The 17,444-nt window shown below is 62.8% G+C and overlaps 5 non-coding genes across 5 annotated transcripts; 2 read left to right on the top strand and 3 right to left on the bottom strand.

Annotated features, from left to right (window-relative positions):
* Positions 1 to 3,893: 3,893 nt before the first annotated feature.
* Positions 3,894 to 3,965, bottom strand: TRNAM-CAU (transfer RNA methionine (anticodon CAU)). Its single transcript has one exon. It is a non-coding gene; the product is annotated as a tRNA-Met (tRNA).
* A 1,547-nt stretch (positions 3,966 to 5,512) lies between these two features.
* On the bottom strand, positions 5,513 to 5,584 carry TRNAM-CAU (transfer RNA methionine (anticodon CAU)). The gene has a single exon. It is a non-coding gene; the product is annotated as a tRNA-Met (tRNA).
* A 1,730-nt stretch (positions 5,585 to 7,314) lies between these two features.
* Positions 7,315 to 7,388, top strand: TRNAN-GUU (transfer RNA asparagine (anticodon GUU)). The gene has a single exon. It is a non-coding gene; the product is annotated as a tRNA-Asn (tRNA).
* A 1,374-nt stretch (positions 7,389 to 8,762) lies between these two features.
* Positions 8,763 to 8,834, bottom strand: TRNAM-CAU (transfer RNA methionine (anticodon CAU)). The gene has a single exon. It is a non-coding gene; the product is annotated as a tRNA-Met (tRNA).
* A 105-nt stretch (positions 8,835 to 8,939) lies between these two features.
* Positions 8,940 to 9,013, top strand: TRNAN-GUU (transfer RNA asparagine (anticodon GUU)). The gene has a single exon. It is a non-coding gene; the product is annotated as a tRNA-Asn (tRNA).
* Positions 9,014 to 17,444: the final 8,431 nt, after the last annotated feature.

Below are 17,444 nucleotides of genomic sequence, written 5' to 3' on the forward strand. Positions count from 1 at the left end.
GCTCCCACAATTCCCTCTCCCCCTTTCCATTGAGGATTCTGAAGGACCGTCAGCTGGTGATTTTGGGCTCTGACTGTAAGGGATGAATTGAGCCGGGAACGTAGCTGGTCCTCTTGGGCTGGGCAGAAGCTTTTGATGGGATGAGATGGGTTTTGGTCAGCCGGCGTGTGCCTAAAGAGCGTGGGTGGTGGCGATGCGGGAGAAGCGGCGCGTCGGAGGGAATTGCTCGCGTGTCCTGTTGTTGAGCAGTATGGCGAAGGCAGAAGTTCTCTTTGTGAGGGGTTTGGCGTGCCTGGGAGTAGTAGAGCAAGGCCAGTGTTGATGCTGTGGCAGCTCTTTGTCTAGGCGTTTTGTCTAGGCCTGAATGAAGGCTCTGGGTAGCGTGGTCCAGAAGTGCTTTGTTCCACGAGCGTCTGGAGAGCCTCCCTGGCGCGCTCCCTGAGCGGGTCCCGGCGGCCCTTGTGGGTGGGAAAAGGGCAGGAGGAAGCCCTGTTGCCTGAGGACAGAAGAGGAGGCCTCCGTGCCTCCCACACAGGAAGCGGGGGGCTGCCGAGAGCTTCCCCGCAGGCGGCATCCTGGCCTGGCCTTTAGCTACTTGCAGCCTGGAGTGAAGGCGCGGAGTCAAAAGAGGCCGGCCCACACGTAGCAGAGGATGGTTTCGATCCATCAACCTCTGGGTTATGGGCCCAGCACGCTTCCGCTGCGCCACTCTGCTCCCTTGGGGCTAGATTGCCCGCAATCCACTCTAGCACCTGGGCTGCACTGGCACGGCCAGGCAGAGGAGCAGGCTGCTAGGCAGCGTTTCGGAAAGCCCTTCGAGGTCTCTGTGGTGCAATGGGTCAGCGCGTTCGGCTGTTAACCGAAAGGATGGTGATTCGAGCCCACCCGGGGACGTGGCTACGCTCGGCCTCCTGGCGCTTGCTAGCGGGCTCCCTTTTGCCACCTCCAAGCCATCCCTCTCGGCCTCGGTGAGGTCACCTTGTGGCCGGCAAGGTTCAGGGGCCGTGCCGTGCCACGGGAGCCCGTCTCCCAGCAACCGCGCCGGGGCCTCGGCCTCGGGGCTTAAGCCCCGAGCCCAAGCGCAAAAGCTCCAGCCGGGCAGGTGTCGTTCCCCTCCCGCCTCTACGCCAGCTGAGAGGGAGAAACGCACGAGCCGCGCGGGTTCTTAGCCGCCTCCCTCCTGCGGGCCTGTTTGCTGCGCAGACCTCTGGGCCTGTCTCATGCCTCCCCTGGGAAGCGTGGCCGCGCGAACTGAGCCCCAGTCGCAGCTCCTGAGGTTTCCTGTGCAGCCTTGGACTTGCATGGCTGCCATGGTTTCTCTTTGGAAGGGACTCGGTCCCGCTTGGACAGGCGACTCGCCCGTGTGACTCCAAACGCCATCTTGTGGCTGTCTTTTTCCCCCACAGCCAGAACACCAGGATTCGCCTCCCACGGCAGAAGATGCAAAAGGCCCTGGAAGGAAAGCCCTCCTGCTTTTTTACCTCGGGAGGATGTGGGCTACCAACCGAAGCTCTGAGCCAAGGACTGAAGGACCCGTCCAAGCCGTGGCCGTATTCCCGAGACTTGACCGAAGCCAGCTCTCTCTTCCATGACTGCTGCAAGCCTCAACCGAGAACGTGGCGAGTGCTCCCACAATTCCCTCTCCCCCTTTCCATTGAGGATTCTGAAGGACCGTCAGCTGGTGATTTTGGGCTCTGACTGTAAGGGATGAATTGAGCCGGGAACGTAGCTGGTCCTCTTGGGCTGGGCAGAAGCTTTTGATGGGATGAGATGGGTTTTGGTCAGCCGGCGTGTGCCTAAAGAGCGTGGGTGGTGGCGATGCGGGAGAAGCGGCGCGTCGGAGGGAATTGCTCGCGTGTCCTGTTGTTGAGCAGTATGGCGAAGGCAGAAGTTCTCTTTGTGAGGGGTTTGGCGTGCCTGGGAGTAGTAGAGCAAGGCCAGTGTTGATGCTGTGGCAGCTCTTTGTCTAGGCGTTTTGTCTAGGCCTGAATGAAGGCTCTGGGTAGCGTGGTCCAGAAGTGCTTTGTTCCACGAGCGTCTGGAGAGCCTCCCTGGCGCGCTCCCTGAGCGGGTCCCGGCGGCCCTTGTGGGTGGGAAAAGGGCAGGAGGAAGCCCTGTTGCCTGAGGACAGAAGAGGAGGCCTCCGTGCCTCCCACACAGGAAGCGGGGGGCTGCCGAGAGCTTCCCCGCAGGCGGCATCCTGGCCTGGCCTTTAGCTACTTGCAGCCTGGAGTGAAGGCGCGGAGTCAAAAGAGGCCGGCCCACACATAGCACAGGATGGTTTCGATCCATCGACCTCTGGGTTATGGGCCCAGCACGCTTCCGCTGCGCCACTCTGCTCCCTTGGGGCTAGACTGCCCGCAATCCACTCTAGCACCTGGGCTGCACTGGCACGGCCAGGCAGAGGAGCAGGCTGCTAGGCAGCGTTTCGGAAAGCCCTTCGAGGTCTCTGTGGCGCAATGGGTCAGCGCGTTTGGCTGTTAACCGAAAGGATGGTGGTTCGAGCCCACCCGGGGACGTGGCTACGCTCGGCCTCCTGGCGCTTGCTAGCGGGCTCCCTTTTGCCACCTCCAAGCCATCCCTCTCGGCCTCGGTGAGGTCACCTTGTGGCCGGCAAGGTTCAGGGGCCGTGCCGTGCCACGGGAGCCCGTCTCCCAGCAACCGCGCCGGGGCCTCGGCCTCGGGGCTTAAGCCCCGAGCCCAAGCGCGAAAGCTCCAGCCGGGCAGGTGTCGTTCCCCTCCCGCCTCTACGCCAGCTGAGAGGGAGAAACGCACGAGCCGCGCGGGTTCTTAGCCGCCTCCCTCCTGCGGGCCTGTTTGCTGCGCAGACCTCTGGGCCTGTCTCATGCCTCCCCTGGGAAGCGTGGCCGCGCGAACTGAGCCCCAGTCGCAGCTCCTGAGGTTTCCTGTGCAGCCTTGGACTTGCATGGCTGCCATGGTTTCTCTTTGGAAGGGACTCGGTCCCGCTTGGACAGGCGACTCGCCCGTGTGACTCCAAACGCCATCTTGTGGCTGTCTTTTTCCCCCACAGCCAGAACACCAGGATTCGCCTCCCACGGCAGAAGATGCAAAAGGCCCTGGAAGGAAAGCCCTCCTGCTTTTTTACCTCGTGAGGACGTGGGCTACCAACCGAAGCTCTGAGCCAAGGACTGAAGGACCCGTCCAAGCCGTGGCCGTACTCCCGAGACTTGACCGAAGCCAGCTCTCTCTTCCATGACTGCTGCAAGCCTCAACCGAGACCGTGGCGAGTGCTCCCACAATTCCCTCTCCCCCTTTCCATTGAGGATTCTGAAGGACCGTCAGCTGGTGATTTTGGGCTCTGACTGTAAGGGATGAATTGAGCCGGGAACGTAGCTGGTCCTCTTGGGCTGGGCAGAAGCTTTTGATGGGATGAGATGGGTTTTGGTCAGCCGGCGTGTGCCTAAAGAGCGTGGGTGGTGGCGATGCGGGAGAAGCGGCGCGTCGGAGGGAATTGCTCGCGTGTCCTGTTGTTGAGCAGTATGGCGAAGGCAGAAGTTCTCTTTGTGAGGGGTTTGGCGTGCCTGGGAGTAGTAGAGCAAGGCCAGTGTTGATGCTGTGGCAGCTCTTTGTCTAGGCGTTTTGTCTAGGCCTGAATGAAGGCTCTGGGTAGCGTGGTCCAGAAGTGCTTTGTTCCACGAGCGTCTGGAGAGCCTCCCTGGCGCGCTCCCTGAGCGGGTCCCGGCGGCCCTTGTGGGTGGGAAAAGGGCAGGAGGAAGCCCTGTTGCCTGAGGACAGAAGAGGAGGCCTCCGTGCCTCCCACACAGGAAGCGGGGGGCTGCCGAGAGCTTCCCCGCAGGCGGCATCCTGGCCTGGCCTTTAGCTACTTGCAGCCTGGAGTGAAGGCGCGGAGTCAAAAGAGGCCGGCCCACACGTAGCAGAGGATGGTTTCGATCCATCGACCTCTGGGTTATGGGCCCAGCACGCTTCCGCTGCGCCACTCTGCTCCCTTGGGGCTAGACTGCCCGCAATCCACTCTAGCACCTGGGCTGCACTGGCACAGCCAGGCAGAGGAGCAGGCTGCTAGGCAGCGTTTCGGAAAGCCCTTCGAGGTCTCTGTGGCGCAATGGGTCAGCGCGTTTGGCTGTTAAGCGAAAGGATGGTGGTTCGAGCCCACCCGGGGACGTGGCTACGCTCGGCCTCCTGGCGCTTGCTAGTGGGCTCCCTTTTGCCACCTCCAAGCCATCCCTCTCGGCCTCGGTGAGGTCACCTTGTGGCCGGCAAGGTTCAGGGGCCGTGCCGTGCCACGGGAGCCCGTCTCCCAGCAACCGCGCCGGGGCCTCGGCGCTTAAGCCCCGAGCCCAAGCGCAAAAGCTCCAGCCGGGCAGGTGTCGTTCCCCTCCCGCCTCTACGCCAGCTGAGAGGGAGAAACGCACGAGCCGCGTGGGTTCTTAGCCGCCTCCCTCCTGCGGGCCTGTTTGCTGCGCAGACCTCTGGGCCTGTCTCATGCCTCCCCTGGGAAGCGTGGCCGCGCGAACTGAGCCCCAGTCGCAGCTCCTGAGGTTTCCTGTGCAGCCTTGGACTTGCATGGCTGCCATGGTTTCTCTTTGGAAGGGACTCGGTCCCGCTTGGACAGGCGACTCGCCCGTGTGACTCCAAACGCCATCTTGTGGCTGTCTTTTTCCCCCACAGCCAGAACACCAGGATTCGCCTCCCACGGCAGAAGATGCAAAAGGCCCTGGAAGGAAAGCCCTCCTGCTTTTTTACCTCGGGAGGATGTGGGCTACCAACCGAAGCTCTGAGCCAAGGACTGAACGACCCGTCCAAGCCGTGGCCGTACTCCCGAGACTTGACCGAAGCCAGCTCTCTCTTCCATGACTGCTGCAAGCCTCAACCGAGACCGTGGCGAGTGCTCCCACAATTCCCTCTCCCCCTTTCCATTGAGGATTCTGAAGGACCGTCAGCTGGTGATTTTTGGCTCTGACTGTAAGGGATGAATTGAGCCGGGAACGTAGCTGGTCCTCTTGGGCTGGGCAGAAGCTTTTGATGGGATGAGATGGGTTTTGGTCAGCCGGCGTGTGCCTAAAGAGCGTGGGTGGTGGCGATGCGGGAGAAGCGGCGCGTCGGAGGGAATTGCTCGCGTGTCCTGTTGTTGAGCAGTATGGCGAAGGCAGAAGTTCTCTTTGTGAGGGGTTTGGCGTGCCTGGGAGTAGTAGAGCAAGGCCAGTGTTGATGCTGTGGCAGCTCTTTGTCTAGGCGTTTTGTCTAGGCCTGAATGAAGGCTCTGGGTAGCGTGGTCCAGAAGTGCTTTGTTCCACGAGCGTCTGGAGAGCCTCCCTGGCGCGCTCCCTGAGCGGGTCCCGGCGGCCCTTGTGGGTGGGAAAAGGGCAGGAGGAAGCCCTGTTGCCTGAGGACAGAAGAGGAGGCCTCCGTGCCTCCCACACAGGAAGCGGGGGGCTGCCGAGAGCTTCCCCGCAGGCGGCATCCTGGCCTGGCCTTTAGCTACTTGCAGCCTGGAGTGAAGGCGCGGAGTCAAAAGAGGCCGGCCCACACGTAGCAGAGGATGGTTTCGATCCATCGACCTCTGGGTTATGGGCCCAGCACGCTTCCGCTGCGCCACTCTGCTCCCTTGGGGCTAGACTGCCCGCAATCCACTCTAGCACCTGGGCTGCACTGGCACGGCCAGGCAGAGGAGCAGGCTGCTAGGCAGCGTTTCGGAAAGTCCTTCGAGGTCTCTGTGGCGCAATGGGTCAGCGCGTTTGGCTGTTAAGCGAAAGGATGGTGGTTCGAGCCCACCCGGGGACGTGGCTACGCTCGGCCTCCTGGCGCTTGCTAGTGGGCTCCCTTTTGCCACCTCCAAGCCATCCCTCTCGGCCTCGGTGAGGTCACCTTGTGGCCGGCAAGGTTCAGGGGCCGTGCCGTGCCACGGGAGCCCGTCTCCCAGCAACCGCGCCGGGGCCTCGGCCTCGGGGCTTAAGCCCCGAGCCCAAGCGCGAAAGCTCCAGCCGGGCAGGTGTCGTTCCCCTCCCGCCTCTACGCCAGCTGAGAGGGAGAAACGCACGAGCCGCGCGGGTTCTTAGCCGCCTCCCTCCTGCGGGCCTGTTTGCTGCGCAGACCTCTGGGCCTGTCTCATGCCTCCCCTGGGAAGCGTGGCCGCGCGAACTGAGCCCCAGTCGCAGCTCCTGAGGTTTCCTGTGCAGCCTTGGACTTGCATGGCTGCCATGGTTTCTCTTTGGAAGGGACTCGGTCCCGCTTGGACAGGCGACTCGCCCGTGTGACTCCAAACGCCATCTTGTGGCTGTCTTTTTCCCCCACAGCCAGAACACCAGGATTCGCCTCCCACGGCAGAAGATGCAAAAGGCCCTGGAAGGAAAGCCCTCCTGCTTTTTTACCTCGGGAGGATGTGGGCTACCAACCGAAGCTCTGAGCCAAGGACTGAAGGACCCGTCCAAGCCGTGGCCGTACTCCCGAGACTTGACCGAAGCCAGCTCTCTCTTCCATGACTGCTGCAAGCCTCAACCGAGACCGTGGCGAGTGCTCCCACAATTCCCTCTCCCCCTTTCCATTGAGGATTCTGAAGGACCGTCAGCTGGTGATTTTTGGCTCTGACTGTAAGGGATGAATTGAGCCGGGAACGTAGCTGGTCCTCTTGGGCTGGGCAGAAGCTTTTGATGGGATGAGATGGGTTTTGGTCAGCCGGCGTGTGCCTAAAGAGCGTGGGTGGTGGCGATGCGGGAGAAGCGGCGCGTCGGAGGGAATTGCTCGCGTGTCCTGTTGTTGAGCAGTATGGCGAAGGCAGAAGTTCTCTTTGTGAGGGGTTTGGCGTGCCTGGGAGTAGTAGAGCAAGGCCAGTGTTGATGCTGTGGCAGCTCTTTGTCTAGGCGTTTTGTCTAGGCCTGAATGAAGGCTCTGGGTAGCGTGGTCCAGAAGTGCTTTGTTCCACGAGCGTCTGGAGAGCCTCCCTGGCGCGCTCCCTGAGCGGGTCCCGGCGGCCCTTGTGGGTGGGAAAAGGGCAGGAGGAAGCCCTGTTGCCTGAGGACAGAAGAGGAGGCCTCCGTGCCTCCCACACAGGAAGCGGGGGGCTGCCGAGAGCTTCCCCGCAGGCGGCATCCTGGCCTGGCCTTTAGCTACTTGCAGCCTGGAGTGAAGGCGCGGAGTCAAAAGAGGCCGGCCCACATGTAGCAGAGGATGGTTTCAATCCATCGACCTCTGGGTTATGGGCCCAGCACGCTTCCGCTGCGCCACTCTGCTCCCTTGGGGCTAGACTGCCCGCAATCCACTCTAGCACCTGGGCTGCACTGGCACGGCCAGGCAGAGGAGCAGGCTGCTGGGCAGCGTTTCGGAAACCCCTGTGAGGTCTCTGTGGCGCAATGGGTCAGCGCATTCGGCTGTTAACCGAAAGGATGGTGGTTCGAGCCCACCCGGGGACGTGGCTACGCTCGGCCTCCTGGCGCTTGCTAGCGGGCTCCCTTTTGCCACCTCCAAGCCATCCCTCTCGGCCTCGGTGAGGTCACCTTGTGGCCGGCAAGGTTCAGGGGCCGTGCCGTGCCACGGGAGCCCGTCTCCCAGCAACCGCGCCGGGGCCTCGGCCTTGGGGCTTAAGCCCCGAGCCCAAGCGCGAAAGCTCCAGCCGGGCAGTTGTCGTTCCCCTCCCTCCTCTACGCCAGCTGAGAGGGAGAAACGCACGAGCCGCGCGGGTTCTTAGCCGCCTCCCTCCTGCGGGCCTGTTTGCTGCGCAGACCTCTGGGCCTGTCTCATGCCTCCCCTGGGAAGCGTGGCCGCGCGAACTGAGCCCCAGTCGCAGCTCCTGAGGTTTCCTGTGCAGCCTTGGACTTGCATGGCTGCCATGGTTTCTCTTTGGAAGGGACTCGGTCCCGCTTGGACAGGCGACTCGCCCGTGTGACTCCAAACGCCATCTTGTGGCTGTCTTTTTCCCCCACAGCCAGAACACCAGGATTCGCCTCCCACGGCAGAAGATGCAAAAGGCCCTGGAAGGAAAGCCCTCCTGCTTTTTTACCTCGGGAGGATGTGGGCTACCAACCGAAGCTCTGAGCCAAGGACTGAAGGACCCGTCCAAGCCGTGGCCGTATTCCCGAGACTTGACCGAAGCCAGCTCTCTCTTCCATGACTGCTGCAAGCCTCAACCGAGAACGTGGCGAGTGCTCCCACAATTCCCTCTCCCCCTTTCCATTGAGGATTCTGAAGGACCGTCAGCTGGTGATTTTGGGCTCTGACTGTAAGGGATGAATTGAGCCGGGAACGTAGCTGGTCCTCTTGGGCTGGGCAGAAGCTTTTGATGGGATGAGATGGGTTTTGGTCAGCCGGCGTGTGCCTAAAGAGCGTGGGTGGTGGCGATGCGGGAGAAGCGGCGCGTCGGAGGGAATTGCTCGCGTGTCCTGTTGTTGAGCAGTATGGCGAAGGCAGAAGTTCTCTTTGTGAGGGGTTTGGCGTGCCTGGGAGTAGTAGAGCAAGGCCAGTGTTGATGCTGTGGCAGCTCTTTGTCTAGGCGTTTTGTCTAGGCCTGAATGAAGGCTCTGGGTAGCGTGGTCCAGAAGTGCTTTGTTCCACGAGCGTCTGGAGAGCCTCCCTGGCGCGCTCCCTGAGCGGGTCCCGGCGGCCCTTGTGGGTGGGAAAAGGGCAGGAGGAAGCCCTGTTGCCTGAGGACAGAAGAGGAGGCCTCCGTGCCTCCCACACAGGAAGCGGGGGGCTGCCGAGAGCTTCCCCGCAGGCGGCATCCTGGCCTGGCCTTTAGCTACTTGCAGCCTGGAGTGAAGGCACGGAGTCAAAAGAGGCCGGCCCACACGTAGCAGAGGATGGTTTCGATCCATCGACCTCTGGGTTATGGGCCCAGCACGCTTCCGCTGCGCCACTCTGCTCCCTTTGGGCTAGACTGCCCGCAATCCACTCTAGCACCTGGGCTGCACTGGCACGGCCAGGCAGAGGAGCAGGCTGCTAGGCAGCGTTTCGGAAAGCCCTTCGAGGTCTCTGTGGCGCAATGGGTCAGCGCGTTCGGCTGTTAACCGAAAGGATGGTGGTTCGAGCCCACCCGGGGACGTGGCTACGCTCGGCCTCCTGGCGCTTGCTAGCGGGCTCCCTTTTGCCACCTCCAAGCCATCCCTCTCTGCCTCGGTGAGGTCACCTTGTGGCCGGCAAGGTTCAGGGGCCGTGCCGTGCCACGGGAGCCCGTCTCCCAGCAACCGCGCCGGGGCCTCGGCCTCGGGGCTTAAGCCCCGAGCCCAAGCGCGAAAGCTCCAGCCGGGCAGGTGTCGTTCCCCTCCCGCCTCTACGCCAGCTGAGAGGGAGAAACGCACAAGCCGCGTGGGTTCTTAGCCGCCTCCCTCCTGCGGGCCTGTTTGCTGCACAGACCTCTGGGCCTGTCTCATGCCTCCCCTGGGAAGCGTGGCCGCGCGAACTGAGCCCCAGTCGCAGCTCCTGAGGTTTCCTGTGCAGCCTTGGACTTGCATGGCTGCCATGGTTTCTCTTTGGAAGGGACTCGGTCCCGCTTGGACAGGCGACTCGCCCGTGTGACTCCAAACGCCATCTTGTGGCTGTCTTTTTCCCCCACAGCCAGAACACCAGGATTCGCCTGCTCCTGGGTGGCCTGTGTCCCTTTCGGGCCATGGCGGCCGCTATGCGCCCGTAGACGGCCACGTTCCTCCTCCTAGTACAGAGATCATGGACGCTGGGGCCCTGCCCCCAAACCTCAATGAGGTCCATGACCTCCACACTAGACCAGGAGGGTGCGCGCCATCTACGGCCCCTGGCTGGCCCCTGGGTGCTGGGGGACTGGGCGGGGGGACGGCTCGCTGGCACTGGCTGCCTGGCTCATCCTGCAGCCCCTGGTTCGGGGCAGAGACTGCTGGCAGGGCTGGCTCTGGCAAGTGCCGTCTGGCCAGAGTCTACCCCTTTAAGGGCCCCAGGGCTGGGGAGAGGAGAGGAGTTTTCCTGGTTTGGCCCAGAGCAGCCACCAGGGGAACCTGGGGAGGGCTGGCCTCCAGCTACTTCGAATTAAGTGGCTACACAGCCCTTAATTCCAACTACTGAATTCGAATTTGGCGTTACTCCTGGTAGAATGAGGTTTACCTAGTACGAATTAAGTCCAAACTAGCGGTTTGTATGTGTAGCACCTATGAAAGTTAATTCCAACTAACGGCTGTTAGTTCGAATTAACTTTGTAGTGTAGACATACCCATAGTTCCTATACAACTAGCAGCTAATGGGTAGTCTCCAGTAGTTTAAATCTTGGGGCATTTGGAAAAGGAGGGGGAGCTACATGTGTGCGGGGTGTATTGTTGCCCTCTGCTGGATGGACTGTAAATGCTTTATGTATGTATCATATGCCCTATAGTGCTAACAGTTAATGGAGATTCTCCTCTAGCTCACACCTGGCATTTTCTAAAGTAATATATGTGTGTGTATGTGCGAGAGAGAGCAAGAGCCTGGGGGCTCCCTCATGTCTCCTCCCCATCCTGATCTGCTTGGCTTAAGTGCAGGAAAGAAGAAGTAGTGAGCTTTGTGTATTTGACATCAGGTGGAAGCAGGGGAATGGAGGAGTAGTGGGAACAAGAGCACTTGGCTTCTTTTCCTGCAGACCGAGAGGGGTGGGGACTGGCTTGAGCTATATAAATCAGATGCCGCTCCATGCCTCAGTTTCCCCCTTCATACAATGCCGATGACACAGAGAATGTTTGTAAAGTGCCTTGTTGTTAGCCCATGGGGCAGAGGGGGAAACTCGGTCTCAGAAGCAGACTGGGGGGAGGTAAAACCCTACCTAGGCAGCGCTGGTTCCACTACGTCACGCTGCCAGACCGGTCTGAGTGGGTCCCTCTCTTGGCTGCTCCTCCCCCCAGGAGGAGTGGGTTCCTCTCCATCGGCTGCAGGAACCAGCATTTCAAGGTCTTTGCCAATGGGCAGCCGTTCTGCAATTCAGCTCTGCCGCGGCTTCCAGCAGATCGATACACTGGAGATCGATGGTGCCGTGGTCGGGTCCTGTGCCCAGTTGTGAGCCCGACCGGTGCCGCTGCCCAGACGGAGATGAGTGGCACACACACGACACCCCCCTACGGCCGCCCTCGCAGACCCAATAAACCTCTCCCTTTCGCAGAACGACTCTTCTCCTGCGTGGTTCTGGGGCTACTTGTGTGTGTGTCCTAGACCCCCTTTCTGCTCAGCGCAGATAGAGACTCCTCTGCAGGTAGAGCTGAGTGCGACGCCTGCACTGGGATGGCATATTGGGATAATGTACTGACAGCTCCTCTGCGCCACCCCTCCTCTTCCTGCCGCTGCAACATCAAATTAACCTTCCTGGTCTGCCCCCGTCCTCCCTCCGGTACCAGGAGACCCCACGCATGATGGGAGGGGCTGCAAACTGGGGAGCAGGCTACTGCAGGGCTGAGGGCAGCAAACCAGCCCCCAGAGCCCTGCAGGGCCTGGCCACGGGGAAGGGGAACTGATGTGAGCAGCATTTAGACCTGGGGGGGGGCTGTGGGGAGGAGGACAACGGAGCCACGAGCAGGACAGGGGGTGAGCCAGCACCAGTGAGTCTCAGGGGGTATGTCTACACTACCCCGCTAGTTCGAACTAAAATCGGGCTCCATGCTCAGCTGTGAGTCCGAGTCCCATAGACAAAAGCGCCCCAGGGCAGTGGTGGAGTCTCCACATGTCAATGGGTCTAGTGCAGGCCAGAGGCCTTGCTGGGATGCGCTAGGGCAAAGCCCAGGGCTGGGGCCGGACGGGAGCCCGTGAGAGGCAGCGGGGCGAGTGGGAGGCTCTAACTCTTGCTCCTGGCCAGGAAGTCCAGTGCTGGGTGACACCAAGGCCACGTCTGCACTGCAGGCATTTTGCTCAAGAACAGCTGTTCTTGTGCAAAAACTTGTGGCGCGTCTACACTGCACGTGAATTCTTGTGCAAGTAAATTTGCAGTAAAGCATCAGAAAAGAGGGCTTCTTGCACAGGAGTTATTCCTCTCCCCACGAGGAATAAGCCCCTTTTGTGCAAGAGCTGTTGTGCAAGAAGGCAGCGTGGACGGGCACCAGGGGCTTCTTGAGCAAGACACTTTTATGGCTAAAATGGTCATCAGAGCTTTCTTGCACGAGAAAGCGTTCACAATGCCATGGACACTCTTGTGCAAAAGCACATGGCAGGGTGGAGGTGCTCTTGCACGAGACCTTTTGCGCAAGAACTCCGGTGTGAAACAGTTCTTGTGCAAGAAGTCTGCAGTGTAGGGCAGGGAGCAGCCTATGGGGCTACTGGAGCTGCTGGCTGCAGGATGCCCAGTCAGGGAGTGGGGGGGACCCCTAGGAATGGCTCCAACTTCCCAGAGGGGTGGCCAGAGGCAGGACATTTGCCTGGCAGGGTGAGGTGGGGGGGGCAGTGACCTCACAGGGGCTTTGGGCAGCCCTCAGCAGATCAGGCAAAGGGCAGGTGGGGAGGTGGTGACCTCACAGAGGAACCCACATCTCAGGCTGAGAAAAGGGGGGGGCGGGCCCAGGGGACTTTGGAGACCCCCGGTTGCTTTAGCTCTGGTGCGTCTCCTGCTCACAGTTGCTTTGTCCTCTGTGAGTTCCACATCCGGACAGCGTTTTGCAGAAGGTAAGAGCCCCCAGGGGTTTGGATCCCGCCCGGGGCCGGCTGGGTTCCAGGCAGGCCCAGCCCTCGGTCAAGGGCCAGAAGGTGATTCCTCACCTGGGCTGTGTCCTTAGCGCCACTGGGGCTTTCTCCTGGTTGGTTTCCCTTTTCCTCCATCCCGCCCACATTTCTGCTCTGTTCTTGCCTCTTCTGTGACCTTCCCCTGCTGCCCCCCCAGCTTGTGACCCAACAGACTAGCTGAAGGAGGGGGGGTGGTTTGCAGGAGCCGTGGGGCGGGGGATGCAGCCCCCATTGTGGGGACTGGGGAGGTGGGGCTGGACCAGGTCTATGCCGGTGTCTTTGGGGAGAACGCTCCACCCCCCCCCCCCCCACACCTTAGACTCTCCCCTGATTGGCCGAGCAGGGGCTGTTGATGGGCAGGAGACTCAGGTCCTTGCAGTGCCTGTGCAAGACCGAGCCGATAAGCAAGGGGCCATTTGGGGGCTGGGGGCAGTCGCTCTGGGGAGCTGGAACCCCTGGATTTCGCTCTGCAGGCTGCGCCCCAAGCTCCCCTTTGCTCCCCTCATTTGCAGCATGGCCAAACACATCAGGCTGTGGTTCCGGAAAGCCCTGAAGATGGCCCCAGGGCCGGTGGGAAGCAGCTCCTCCGTCCCCGCGGGTGGGGAAGCTGAATCCCACCAGCTCGGGGCGACTCGCCCACCGGCCAGGCCCCTCCGGACCTGGCTCCAGAGGCGGCTGGGAAGGCGGGACCCAGCCCAGCGGGGCAGCCGGGTAGGGTGGCTCTGGGGCCTCCTCTGTGGAGAGAAACACCTGCCCCAGGAGCCCAGCCCCCATTACCACCAGGGGGCATCGCCCTGCCCGGCCCCCGGGGACCTGCCAGTCTCCGGGAGCCCCCAGCCTCTCCGCACCAGCCCCTGCAGCTGTGGGTCCAGCTCAGTGAGCAGCAGCGCCTGGGCCTCCAGCTGCAGCCGGGCCACCTCCTGCAGCCGCTCAGACCCAGGTGAGGGGCCGTGAACATGCTGGGCCCAGGGGCTCACCCAGTACACGGGGGGGCAGCCCCAGTGTCTGCCCCGCAGCCAGGGCAATGGATGGGGGCGGGAGCTGCTGCTTGGCTCTCTTGTTCCTGGCGGGGGCTCTGCTGAGGGCGTTGGCAGATGTGAGGGTGGAAGGGGGATGGGTCCCTGCGAGGGGCGTGTGGGGCCCAAGCTGCCCTGGGTCCCTGACATGGGGGCGCGTGACCCCTGCTGGCCGCTGGAGTCACCCTGGTCCCTTCCCTCCCGCACAGAGCCCCCCTGCGCCTCGGCGGAGCTCTGCCAGGAGCGGATGGACTCCCGGGTGGAGGAAGGGGCCATCTATGATATTGAAGAGCAGCTCCACACCCGGGACACGGTAGGAACCTTCTCCACACGGGGGGGACCCGAGATTGTCCGGCCCCTTCCCAGCACGTCCCCCCCTCCGGGAGGGGCTTGTCCCTGGGGATCCCCCTGGGGCCCCTTCTCCTGCATGACCTGGGCCCCCCAAGCTGAGGTCTCTTGTCATGCACCAGCTGGGCCCCCACAAGCCTGAGGAAGCAGTTGGGGGGGGAGTGTGGGTGCTTGGACAACCGGCAGCTCCCACCTCCACTCCTGGGAGGCCTGAGCCCTGCAGCTGTCCGTGGGGGGCAGGCAGGCCCCAGGCTCACAGACTCTCTCTGGGGTGCAGAGCCCAGCCGCCCTGCAGCGGTTCCTCCTGGCCGTCCCCCCCGCCTGCCTCGCCGCCCTCCAAAGGGGCGAGGACACCCTGGTGCCGCGCTGCTGCAAGGACACCATGATGGCCAGGATCGTGGTGAGCGAGTCGCGGCGGCCGGGAGGAGGGGAGGGGATATGTGGGGTGGACAGGGGTCTGCCTGGGCCATGGCGGCGGGTGGGGGTGCTGGAAATGGGTGGGCGGGGATGCTGGAGGAGGGAGGGACACAGAAATGGGGCAGGTCTGGGGTGCTGGACAGGGAGGGGGATTCGGAACAGGGAGGGGTCTCCCCGGGCCATGGGGGGGGGGAGCTGGAAGGTTAGCAGAGCGGGCTGCTGAGGATGCGCCTGGGGAGCAGGGAGGAGGAGGTTCAGAGGCTGGTCACCAGGGCAGTGAGGGGCAGGAGACGGCCTGGGGACAAGGATTGAGCTGGTCCCGGTTTGGGAGGGGGGTGCTGGGAGGGGCCCTGTGCCGGGCAGGGGGGCTACAGGCCAGCGGGAGGCAGTGGGGTTGGATCCTGCTGGGTGGGGGCGCTGGCCGTGTGAGCGTCTCTTGGGGGCCCCAGCCTCACACGCCCCTTTGTCTCCTTGGGTCTCACAGGAGATCATGGAGGACTCCCCCCCCCCACTGGTCTTGGCCGACTGCCTCAACGCCGCCTGCAGCCTCAGGTACCGACCCCCCCCCCCCCGCCGACTCCCCCCCAGAGCAGATCCCCTGACCAGGGAGTGGGAAAGTCTCTGTCTCCTGGGCTATGTCTAGACTGCAAGCCTCTTTCGAAAGAGAGCACCCAGTGAGTCTGGATGCTCTCTTTCGAAGAAGCCCTAGTTCCATTCAAGAACGCCTTCGTTCGAAAGAAGCACTTTCCAAAGAAGGCGTTCTTCCTCGTGAAATGAGGTTTACCGCCGTGGAAAGAAAAGCCGCGTGCTTTCGATTTAATTTCGAAAGAACGCGACTGCAGTCTAGACGCAGGTGATGTTTTTTCGGAAAAAGGCTACTTTTCCCGAAAAACCCCCTGAGTCTGGACACAGCCCTGCTGCTGAATTAACAGTCTCTGCCCCTCTCTCCTGCCAGCACCTTGCAGCCTCCCCTACAGGCCCAGCTCCTGAGCCCCCTGCTGAGGGCGGCCGTGGGACAGACTGTGTCTGGGGACTGGCAGCAGGAGCCCATCCACACAAAGGTACGTCCCTCCGGGCCCTGCTCCCGGGCTGGGCTGGAGCTCCAGAGAGGAGTGGGGGTGGGGGCAGAGGGAGAGAAGAAGCTGCAGGTTTGGATCCTTCCCTCCAGGTTTCCCGTTGCTCTCGCTGGGGGCCCGTCCCTTCCATGCCCAGCCTGGGCTCCTCCCTGCTCTGCGAGGCGGCTCAGACCCTGCTCAAGGCTGCACCCCGGGGCCAGCGGGTGGCCTGGATTCCCCAACCCCCCTCTGACCCAGGGCTCCCCCTTGTCTTGCAGCAGTTCATCCGGGCCCTTCCCGTCGACCTCCAGGCCCTACTGGCAAGCCTCCTCGCCGAGTCCCCAGACACCGCCAGGCTGCAGCTGATCATGGAGGTGAGCCCCGTGGGGGGGACGGGGCCATTGGCCCTGCTTCCTCGGGGGGCCGAGAGAGGAGCTGTGTCAGTGGCTGGGGGGGGGGGGGCACAGTCTGAGAGGAGCCCCAGGCTCTGCCCAGAACCGGCGCCTCCCTACGGGTCCTGACCTGCCTCTTTCCCCCCCAGCACCTGAGCCCGTGGCTGGAGTCCCGCCTGCCCCAGGAGCGAGCCAGGGCCCTTGGCAGCACCACGGCCCTGCTGGGAGTCGCCACCACCCTCCCGGGGTTTGAGGTAAGTGACCTCGGAGCCGGGGGGTCTGGGGCTGCAGGGCGCGGGGCTGGGAGCGTCCCCGGGAGGCAGAGCTGGGAATGGGCCGGGAATGGGCCGCGTTCTCCTTTCCCCGGGGAGGGGCGACCCTGGGCCTTTCCGGGGGGCACCTGGGCCCCAGACTGGGGAGTGGCCGTCAGTGGATCCCCTTGTTCCACCCCCGGAGTGACCCTTCAGTCGGGGCCATTGCTCAGGGTTGTCTCCTCGCAAGGCCGGCCCCGCCCCGCCCCGCCCCGCCCCGGGAGGTGTCTCTGTCCGTCCCCGAGCTCAGAACCGCCTCGGCGGCCGTTAGCATGGGACGTGCAGCCCCAGGATGCTGAGGGACCCCCCCTCTTCTCTCCCCTCAGAACTCCGCCGACTGGCCGAGGATGGGTCACCACGTGGCCCAGCTGGGCCTTTTTATTTCGGACCCATCCGAAGACGTCAGCCGGCTGGCCCGGAAGGGGGTGCACAGCCTGTACCGACTCCTCCTGCACCACAGGGGTAAGGAACCCAGCCGGGACCTGGGCCCCAGGGACACCCTGAGGGTGCCGGCGGCGGGGGGAGGGGACCCAGCCCTTTTCCCCCAGACTGGCCCAAGGGGGGATGCGTCCCTCTGTGTTCCCCTTCTGCCCCCTGTGCCCCTCCATTTGCCCAGGGATGCCTGCAGGGACCCGTGGGAGGGGAAGGGCTCAGACCTGCCAGCAGAATCACCCTGGTTTGTCTCTTGCAGGCCTCAACATCCACCAGGCAGAGGACCTGTGGTGCAGGCACTACTATAAGGAGAGATGGGTCCTGGCGCACAGCAACACCGTGCGGGTGGGAGAGGTAAGGACGCGCTGCCAGGGCAGGGCAGGGCTCGGGGGTGGGGCTGGCTGGGGCCCTCGTGCGGGTAGGACGCGGGGTGGGAAGCGGGGAGTCGCTGATCGAATGGTCGATGCATTTTCCCTCGACTATTCGAGCCGTGGACAGGGCGGCGCTGCCCCTTTGTGACGCTGTCCTGGCGTTTCAAAGGGGCGGCGCTTCCTAGGGGCAGCGCCGCACCTTGCCCCGGATCTCCCGTAGGAGGGGAAGCAGGGCGGGGGGGGGCAACACTTTTTGATGGAGGTCGCTCCAAGATGTTGGCCAGTGGCCTAGGGCTGCTCTGTTGTGCGGAGGGGGGTGAGGTCTGGGAGGGTCTTGGGGGCAGGAGGAAGGTGTGACCTGGGGCAGGGGTTAGGGTGCAGGGTGAGGAGAGCGTCTGGGTGCAGGGTCTGGAAGGGAGTTTGCAGAAGGAGGAAGCTGTTTTAGCCCCAGGAGTTGGGGCCGGGCTCTGGGCCGTCAGCTGAAACCTCCCGTGCT

Source organism: Pelodiscus sinensis, chromosome 25 (assembly GCF_049634645.1).
Source record: "Pelodiscus sinensis isolate JC-2024 chromosome 25, ASM4963464v1, whole genome shotgun sequence".
Classification (NCBI taxonomy): Eukaryota; Metazoa; Chordata; order Testudines; family Trionychidae; genus Pelodiscus; species Pelodiscus sinensis.